Below are 6998 nucleotides of genomic sequence, written 5' to 3'. Positions count from 1 at the left end.
GCTCAAGACCAGCCTAGGCAACATAGTGAGACCCACCCCATGCCCCTTGTGTCTCTACACAAGTTTAAAAACTAGCTGGGCATGGTGCACACCTATAGTCCCAGCTATTTGGGTAGCTAAGGTAGGAAGGATCGCTTGAGTCCAGAAGGTCAGGGCTGCAGTGACCTGTGATCACACCACTGCACTCCAGTCAGGCAAAAGAGGGAGACCCTGACTCAGAAAAAAAAAAGAAAAAGAAAAAGAAAAAGAAAAGGCCGTGCACAGTGGCTCACACTTATAATCCCAACACTTTGGGAGGTCAAGAAGGGGCAGATCACCTGAGGTCAGGAGTTCAAGACCAGCCTGACCAACATATAGTGAAATCCCATCTGTACTAAAAAAAAATACAAAAATTAGCTGGGCGTGGTGGCATACGCCTGTAATCCCAGCTACTTGGGAAGCTGAGGCAGGAGAATCTCTTGAACCCAGGAGGCAGAGGTTGCAGTGAGCCAAGATCACGCCACCACCACACTCCAGCCTGGGCGACAGAGCAAGACTCCATCTCTTAAAAAAAAAAAAGAGAGAGAGAGAAAGAAAAAAAAAAGAGAAAACAGCTGCTGCTCAATACCTATGTCCACCAAAAGCCACACATAAGAACATTCTTAGCAGTTTTATTTATAAATAGCTAAACCCTGGAAAAACGTAAATGTCCATCAGCTGGTGAATGGATAAACAAATTATGGTATAGCTTTACGGTAGAACACAGCTCAGCAGCAAAAATTAGCTACCTACATGCATGATCCTCACAGAGAGGGAGGGGCAGGTCGCCCGACGCCAGTGCATACTGTGGCCATATCGGTCAGAACATGTGCCCTTGGGAATGCAGGTGGGGTGGGCTGTCTGCACAGGAGATTCTTGCGGTATTAGCCATATTCTATATCTTGGTCTGGATGGTAATTAACATGGATTTATACACACACATACATATATGTAAAAATGCATTGAGTTGGCCGGGCATGGTGGCTCACACCTGTAATCCCAGCACTCTGGGAGGCTGAGGTGGGTGGATCACAAGGTCAGGAGATCAAGACCATCCTGGCTAACACGGAGAAACCTCGTCTCTACTAAAAATATGAAAAATTAGCCAGGCGTGGTGGTGGGTGCCTGTAGTCCTAGCTACTCAGGAGGCTGAGGCAGGAGAATGGTGTGAACCTGGGAGGTGGAGGTTGTAGTGAGCCAAGATTGCACCATTGCACTCCAGCCTGGCGACACAGCAAGACTGTGTCTCAAAAAACAAAAAACAACACAACAAAAGTAATCTTTTGGCTGGGCACAGTGGCTTACACCTGTAATCCCAGCAATTTGGGAGGCCGAGGTGGGTGGATCATTTGAGGTCAGGAGTTCAAGACCAGCCTGGCCAACATGATGAAACTTCATGTCTACTAAAAATATAAAAATTAGCCGGGCATGGAGGCATATGCCTGTAATCCCAGCTACTTGGGAGGCTAAGGCAGGAGAATCGCTTGAATCCAGGAGGCGGAGGTTGCAGTGAGCTGAGATCGTGCCATTGCACTCCAGCCTGGGTGACAAGAGTGAAAGTCCATCTCATAATAAATAAATAAATGAAAGTAATATCTTTAAAACATACATTGAATCCTGCCATTACCGCTTGAAACCTTTCCACGACTTTTCGTTGCACTTTGAATAAAATCCTGATGCCCTCCTGAGGTGAGGTCGATGTGCGGTCCAGCTTCACCTTGTTACCATGTCCGAACCATCCTGGCTGCCTTTCAGCTCAAGCTGTTTCCTGCATCGGGGACTTTCAGAGGCCCTGTTCCCCCTTCCCAGTTCTCCCAGTTCTCTGTAGGTTTCAGATCAAACATCACCTCCTCACTCGCCATTACTCTCCATCACCACAGGCTGATCATTTTCTCCATAGCTCCCAGCACATGACAGAAGTATACGTTGCTTGTCGTGGGATCCCTGTGTGCTCATGTCCCCAGTCAGCCCCATCATCTGGCCCAGGACTAGGGACCCAGTGCCTAAGTGCGGAATGGAATTTGGCGAACTCCATGAAGCGCTGGCATCTCAGAAGGCTTTGGTAATGGCAGAGATAGTATTATTCACTTCCTTCCTCAGTCAGTCATCATCCCTTGTTTCCTCCACTCGCCATGCGGTTACTGTTAATGTTGAAACATTTATTAACTAACGTGTGAGACATCATGCTAAATGCTGGAAAGGACACTGAGAGAGGGGAAGCCGTGGTTCCTGACCTCAGGGAAGTGCCATCCAGGATGGAGATACCAAGGGAATGCTATAATTCAAGTGTGAGCTGGGCAGTGCTGTGGACCTCCTCCTCACTCCTTATCCTTTCTAGGTGACCTCAGAACCTCACAAGGTCTTAGATGATGCCCTTTCCTCATCTGACCCAGCTCTTCCACAGGACACATTGAGAACCCTTTATCTAAAATTATACTGTGCATTTGCACCAGTGTGTCTCATGGGAACCTCAAATGCAACAAAATCTAAAACTGAATTCATCTCTCATAAACAATTCAGTGGTATTTCAGATAAATAGAAGCATAGCTCATTGGGGAAATGGTGTTGAGATAATGGCTAACCCTTTGGAGGGAAAATGCTTTACATCAGAGAACATTCCAGGAGAATAAAAGATGTAAACATAAAAAATGAATCCAACCGTGCACAGTGGCTCACGCCTGTAATCCCAGCCCTTTGGGAGATCGAGGTGGGAAGATCGATTGAGCTCAGGAGTTTGAGACCAGCCTAGGTAACATGGAGAAACTTTGTCTCTGCTAAAAATACACACACACACACAAATCAGCTGGGCTTGGTGGTGCATGCCTGTGATCCCAGCTACTTGGGATGCTGAGGCACAATAGTTGCTTAAGCTGAGATCATGCCACTGCACTCCAGTCTGGGTGACAGAGTAAGACTCTGTCAAAAAAAAAGGACTGAGTATTTTTTCAAGTGAGCTGGGGAGCCATTAGTGGGATTTAAGCAGGGAAGTGACATGGTCTGATGTTGCAGCAGGATCACCATGGCCCTAGGAAGGGAAGAGAACTGGGAGACCATATTTCAGTTGACTGCATCCCAGCGTTGCTGCAGGGAAGTGGGCAGTCACACCTGTCTTTTCTTGCTGGCTGCTTTTAAGATCTTCCCCAAAATCATCCCTCTGGCCAGGTGCAAGGGCTCATGCTTGTGACCCCAGCATTTTGGGAGGCCAAGGCGGAAGGATCACCTAAGGTCAGGAGTTCGAGACCAGCCTGGCCAACATGGTGAAACTCCGTCTCTACTAAAAATACAAAAATTAGCCAGGCACAGTGGCATGTGCCTGTAATCCCAGCTACTTGGGAGGCTGAAGCAGGAGAATCTCTTGAACCCCAGAGGCGGAGCTTGCAGTGAGCCAAGATTGTGCCCCTGCACTCCAGCCTGGGTGACAGAGTGAGACTGTCTCAAAACAACAAACAAACAAAACCTAAGTCCTCTCTCTGGTCACTGAGATAAATGTGTATCTGATTGTCTCCTTTGGAAAGGCTAACCAGAAACTCAAAAGAATGCAACTGTTTGTCTCTCACCTACCTGTGACCTGGAAGCCCCCTCCCTGCTTTGAGTTATCTCACCTTTCTGGACGGAACCAATGTTCATTTTACATATGTTGATTGATATCTCTTGTCTTCCTAAAATGTATAAAACCACGCTGTGCTCTGACCACCTTGGGCACATGTCATCAGGACCTCCAGAGGCTGCATCGTGGGCCCATCCTCAACCCTGGCAAAATAAGCTTTCTAAATTAACAGACCTGTCTCAGATTTTCAGGATTCACATTGTCTTCCAGTAATTCTGGAAAATACTCTGACAGTGTTTCTTCCCTACTTTCTCTATTATTTTCTTGTAAGACTTCACCTAGAAGACTTTCTCACTCTATCCCTCATGTCTCATCCTTTCTTTCAAATATTCTATCTCTTTAGCTGGGTATGGTGGTGTACACCTGTAGACCAAGCTACTTGGGAGTCTGAGGCAGGAGGATGGCTTGAAGGTCGGGGCTGCAGTGAGTCGTGACTGTGCCACTGCTCTCCAGCCTTGGCAAAAAAAGGACACCCTGTATTAACAAAAAAACAAAAAAACAATCAATCAAATATTCTCTTTCAGTCTCAGGACTACATTGTGTATATCTGTATATATATTTTCATTTCTACTTTTAATCTCACTGACTTTTCTCTTCAAGTGTCAGTTTGTCAAATCTATTGTTCAGTCTTTTGGGCCTTTTTTTTTTTTTTTACTTTCTTGGAGTTGTTTTTTTTTTTAGAGAGGAGGTCTTGCTATGTTGCCCAGGCTGCTCTCCAACTCCTGGGCTCAAGTGATCCTACCACTTCAGCCTCTTAAGTAGTTAGGACTACTACAGGTTCACAGCACCCCTTACCTGGCTATTTAGTCTTTTTTTTTTTTTTTTTTCTCTCTCTGAGAGGCAGTCTCACTCTGCCGCCCAGGCTGGAGTGCAGTGGCAGCAATCTCGGCTCACTGCAAGCTCCGCCTCCCAGGTTCAGGCCATTCTCCAGCCTCAGCCTCCTGAGTAGCTAGGACTACAGGCGCCCGCCACCACGCCCAGCTAATTTTTTTTCTATTTTTAGTAGAGGCGGGGTTTCACCGTGTTAGCCAGGATGGTCTCGATCTCCTGACCTCGTGATCTGCCCGCCTTGGCCTCCCAAAGTGCTGGGATTACAGGTGTGAGCCACCATGCTCAGCCTTTTTTTTTTTTTTTTTTTTTTTTTAAATGACAGAGTTTTGCTCTGTCACCCAGGCTGGCCAGGCTGGAGGGCAGTGGTGCAGTCTCAGCTTACGGTAGCCTTGACCCACGGGCTCAAGCGATCCTCAAAACTCAGCTTCATGAGTAGCTGGGATTACAGCCGCCCGCCACCATGCCCGGCTAATTTTTTTTTTTTTTTTTTTTTTTGAGACGAATCTTGCTCTGTCACCCAGGCTGGAGTGCAGTGGCGAGATCTTGACTCACTGCAACCTCTGCCTTCCAGGTTCCAGCGAATTCTCCTGCCTCAGCCTCCTGAGTAGCTGGGATTACAAGTACCCACCACTACGCCCAGCTAATTTTTGTATTTTTAGTAGAGAGGGGGTTTCACCATGTTGGTCAGGCTAGTCTCGAACTCCTGACCTCAGGTGAACCGCCCACTTCGTCCTCCCAAAGTTCTGGGATTATAGGCCTGAGCCACTGTGCCAGGTCCTCTTTTCTTTTCCTTCCTTCCTTCCTTCCCTCCCTCCCTCCCTCCCTCCTTCCTTCCTTCCTTCCTTCCTTCCTTCCTTTCTTTCTTTTCTTTCTTTCTTTCTTTTTTTTTTGAGACGGAGTTTCGCTCTTGTCGCCCAGGCTGGAGTGCAACCATGCAATCTCAACTCACTGCAACCTCCGCCTCACTGCAATCTCCGCCTCCCAGGTTCAAGAGATTCTCCTTGCCTCAGCCTCCCAAGCAGCTGGAATTACAGGCGCCCGCCACCATGCCTGGCTAATTTTTGTATTGTTTTTTAGTAGAGATCAGATTTTGTCATGTTGGCCAGGGTAGTCTCGACCGCCTGACCTCAGGTGATCCACCCGATTCCAGCTCCCAAATTGCTGGGATTATAAGCGTGAGCCACTGCGCCCGACCCCACTTTCCTTTTCTTTCTTTCTTTTTAGACGGAGTGTCGCTCTGTCGCCGAAGCTCTGGAGTGCAGGGGAGTGATCTCGGCTCACTGCAACCTCGCATACCGGGTTCAAGCGATTCTCCTGCCTCAATCACAGGCGTACACCAACACGCCCGGCTAATTTTTTGGAATTTTTAGTATAGATGGGGTTTCACTATGTCGGCCAGCTGGTCTTGAACTCCTGACCTCGTGATCCGCCCACCTCGGCCTTCCAAAGTGCTGGAATTACAGGCTTGAGCCGCTGCGCCCGGCCTCTTTTTCCTTTTTTTTTTTTTTTTTTTTAAATAGAGCCAGGGTATTTCTCTGTCACCCAGGCTGCACTGCAGAGGCATGAACCCGGCTCACCGCACCCTCCACTTTCCGGGCTCAAGCGATCCTCCCGCCTCAGCCTCGTGAATAACTGGGACTCCAAGTGTGCACCACCACAGTCAGTTAATTTAAAAAAAAAAAAAAAAAAAAAAAAAATTGTAGAAATTAAGTCTCACCGTTGCTCAGGCTGGTCTGGACCTTCTGGGCTCAAGCAATTCTCCTGCATCACCCTCCCCAAATGCTGAGTCAACTTTTTTTTTTTTTTTTTTTTTGAGACAGAGTCTCACTGTCGCCCAGGCTGGAGTGTAGTGGCATGATCTCGGCTCATTGCAACCTCCATCTCCCGGGTTCAAGCGATTCTCCTGCCTCAGCCTCCCGAGTAGCTGGGACTACAGGCGCCTGCCGCTAAATTTTTTTGTATTTTTAGTAGAGACAGGGTTTCACCATATTGGCCAAGCTGGTCTCAAACTCTTGACCTTATGATCTGCCCGCCTCGGCCTCCCAAAGTGCTGGGATTATAGGCGTGAGCCACCGCGCCCGGCCTCTGTTTTTTTATTTTTATTTTTTTTAAAAAAAGTCTACTTGTGTGAGTGCATATGAGTTTGGAAAAATATATACCACAATGTTAATAGTGATTCTCTTGGCCGGGCGCGGTGGCTCAAGCCTGTAATCCCAGCACTTTGGGAGGCCGAGACGGGCGGATCACGAGGTCAGGAGATCAAGACCATCCTGGCTAACACGGTGAAACCCCGTCTCTACTAAAAAATAAAAAATCTAGCCGGGCGAGGTGGCGGGCGCCTGTAGTCCCAGCTACTCGGGAGGCTGAGGCAGGAGAATGGCGTAAACCTGGGAGGCGAAGCTTGCAGTGAGCTGAGATCCGGCCACTGCACTCCAGCCTGGGCGACAGAGCAAGACTCTGCCTCAAAAAAAAAAAAAAAAAAAAAAAAATAGTGATTCTCTTTGGTTGATGGGATTACCTTTTTAGTCTTTTATTGTCATCT

Source organism: Chlorocebus sabaeus, chromosome 17 (genome assembly GCF_047675955.1).
Source record: "Chlorocebus sabaeus isolate Y175 chromosome 17, mChlSab1.0.hap1, whole genome shotgun sequence".
Classification (NCBI taxonomy): domain Eukaryota; kingdom Metazoa; phylum Chordata; class Mammalia; order Primates; family Cercopithecidae; genus Chlorocebus; species Chlorocebus sabaeus.
Note: the sequence above shows the minus strand (reverse complement) of the source record.